Here is a 3,314-nt window from a genome sequence, read left to right on the forward strand (position 1 = left end):
TGACTGCCCTGTTTCCAGGGTAACTGACTTACCCTGTTTCCGGGGTAAATGACTGCCCTGTTTCCAGGCTAACTGACGGCCCTGTTTCCAGGATAACTGATCACCCTGTTTCCGGGGTAACTGACTGCCCTGTTTCCGTGGTAACTGACCGCCCTGTTTCCAGGGTCACTGACCACCCTGTTTCCAGGATAACTGAAAGTGCTGTTTCCAGGGTAACTGATCTCCCTGTTTCCGGGGTAACTGATCACCCTGTTTCCGGGCAACTGACAGCCCTGTTTCCGGGGTAACTGACTGCCCTGTTTCCAGGGTAACTGATCTTCCTGTTTCCAGTGCAACGGATCACCATGTTTCCGGGGTAACTGACTGCCCTGTTTCCAGGGCAACTGACCGCCCTGTTTCCGGGGGAACTGACTGCCCAGTTTCCAGGGTAACTGACTGCCCAGTTTCCAGGGTAACTAACTGCCCTGTTTCCGGGGTAACTGACTGCCCAGTTTCCAGGGTAACTGACTGCCCTGTTTCCAGGGTAACTGACAGCCCACCTTCCAGTGTAAATGATCACCCTGTTTCCAGGATAATTGACTGCCCTGTTTCCAGGGTAACTGACCGCCCTGTTTCCAGGGTAACTGACTGCCCAGTTTCCAGGGTAAATTATCACCCTGTTTCCGGGGTAACTAACTGCCCTGTTTCCGGGATAACTGACTGCCCTGTTTCCGGGGTAACTGATCACCCTGCTCCGGGGTAACTGACTGCCCAGTTTCCGGGGTAACTGACTTCCCTGTTTCCAGGGTAACTGACTGCCCTGTTTCCGGGATAACTGACTGCCCTGTTTCCAGGGTAACTGATAACCCTGTTTCCGGGGTAACTGACTGCCCTGTTTCCAGGCTAACTGACTGCCCTGTTTCCAGGATAACTGATCACCCTGTTTCCGGGGTAACTGACTGCCCTGTTTCCAGGATAACTGACCGCCCTATTTCCGGGGTAACTGACTGCCCTGTTTCCAGGATAACTGACTGCCCTGTTTCCGGGATAACTGACTGCCCTGTTTACTGGATAACTGAGCGCCCTGTTTCCAGGTTAACTGACTGCCCTGTTTCCGGGGTAACTGACTGCCCTGTTTCCAGGGTAACTGACTGCCCAGTTTCCAGAGTAACTGAATACCCTGTTTCCAGGGTAACTGACTGCCCAGTTTCCGGGATAACTGACTGCCCTGTTTCCAGTGTAACTGACTGACCTGTTTCCGGGGTAACTGACCGCCCTGTTTCCAGGATAACTGACCTATCTATTTCCGGGGTAACTGACCGCCCTGTTTCCAGGATAACTGACTGCCCTGTTTCCAGGTTAACTGACTGCCCTTTTTCCAGGGTAACTGACTGCCCTGTTTCCGGGGTAACTGACCGCCCTGTTTCCAGGATAACAGATCACCCTGTTTCCGGGGTAACTGACCATCCTGTTTCCAGGGTCACTGACCACCCTGATTCCAGGATAACTGAAAGCCCTGTTTCCAGGGTAACTGACTGCCCTGTTTCCGGGAAAACTGTCTGCCCTGTTTGCTGGGTAACTGACTGCCCTGCTTCCGGCGTAACTGACTGGCCTGTTTCCAGGGTAACTGACTGCCCAGTTTCCAGGGTAACTGATCACCCTTTTTCCGGGATAACTGACTGCCCTGTTTCCGGGATAACTGACTGCCCTGTTTCCAGGGTAACTGATCACCCTGTTTCCGGGATAACTGTCTGCCCTGTTTCCGGGATAACTGACTGCCCTGTTTCCGTGATAATTGTCTGCCCTGTTTCCGGGATAACTGTCTGCCCTGTTTCCGGGATAACTGACTGCCCAGTTTCCAGGGTAACAGACTGCCCTGTTTCCGGGGTAACTGACTGCCCTGTTTCCAGGGTAACTGACAGCCTAGTTTCCAGGGTAACTGATCACCCTGTTTCCGGGAGAACTGACTGCCCTGTTTCCGGGAGAAATGACTGCCCTGTTTCCAGGGTAACTGACTCCCCTAATTCCGGGGTAACTGACTGCCCTGTTTCCAGGGTAACTGATCACCCTGTTTCCGGGATAACTGACTGCCCTGTTTCCGGGATAACTGACTGCCCTGTTTCCAGGGTAACTGACTTACCCTGTTTCCGGGGTAACTGACTGCCCTGTTTCCGTGGTAACTGACCGCCCTGTTTCCAGGGTCACTGACCACCTTTTTCCAGGATAACTGAAAGTGCTGTTTCCAGGGTAACTGATCTCCCAGTTTCCGGGGTAACTGATCACCCTGTTTCCGGGCAACTGACAGCCCTGTTTCCGGGGTAACTGACTGCCCTGTTTCCAGGGTAACTGATCTCCCTGTTTCCAGTGCAACGGATCACCATGTTTCCGGGGGAACTGACTGCCCAGTTTCCAGGGTAACTGACTGCCCAGTTTCCAGGGTAACTAACTGCCCTGTTTCCGGGGTAACTGACTGCCCAGTTTCCAGGGTAACTGACTGCCCAGTTTCCAGGGTAACTGATCACCCTGTTTCCGGGATAACTGACTGCCCTGTTTCCGGGATAATTGTCTGTCCTGTTTCGGGGATAACTGTCTGCCCTGTTTCCGGGATAACTGACTGCCCAGTTTCCAGGGTATCAGACTGCCCTGTTTCCGGGGTAACTGACTGCCCTGTTTCCAGGGTAACTGACTGCCCAGTTTCCAGGGTAACTGATCACCCTGTTTCCGGGAGAACTGACTGCCCTGTTTCCGGGAGAAATGACTGCCCTGTTTCCAGGGTAACTGACTGCCCTGCTTCCGGGGTAACTGACTGCCCTGTTTCCAGGGTAACTGATCACCCTGTTTCCGGGAAAACTGACTGCCCTGTTTCCGGGATAACTGACTGCCCTGTTTCCAGGGTAACTGACTTACCCTGTTTCCGGGGTAAATGACTGCCCTGTTTCCAGGCTAACTGACTGCCCTGTTTCCAGGATAACTGATCACCCTGTTTCCGGGGTAACTGACTGCCCTGTTTCCGTGGTAACTGACCGCCCTGTTTCCAGGGTCACTGACCACCCTGTTTCCAGGATAACTGAAAGTGCTGTTTCCAGGGTAACTGATCTCCCTGTTTCCGGGGTAACTGATCACCCTGTTTCCGGGCAACTGACAGCCCTGTTTCCGGGGTAACTGACTGCCCTGTTTCCAGGGTAACTGATCTCCCTGTTTCCAGTGCAACGTATCACCATGTTTCCGGGGTAACTGACTGCCCTGTTTCCAGGGCAACTGACCGCCCTGTTTCCGGGGGAACTGACTGCCCAGTTTCCAGGGTAACTGACTGCCCAGTTTCCAGGGTAACTAAC

Source organism: Heterodontus francisci, chromosome 16, assembly GCF_036365525.1.
Source record: "Heterodontus francisci isolate sHetFra1 chromosome 16, sHetFra1.hap1, whole genome shotgun sequence".
NCBI classification, from domain to species: domain Eukaryota; kingdom Metazoa; phylum Chordata; class Chondrichthyes; order Heterodontiformes; family Heterodontidae; genus Heterodontus; species Heterodontus francisci.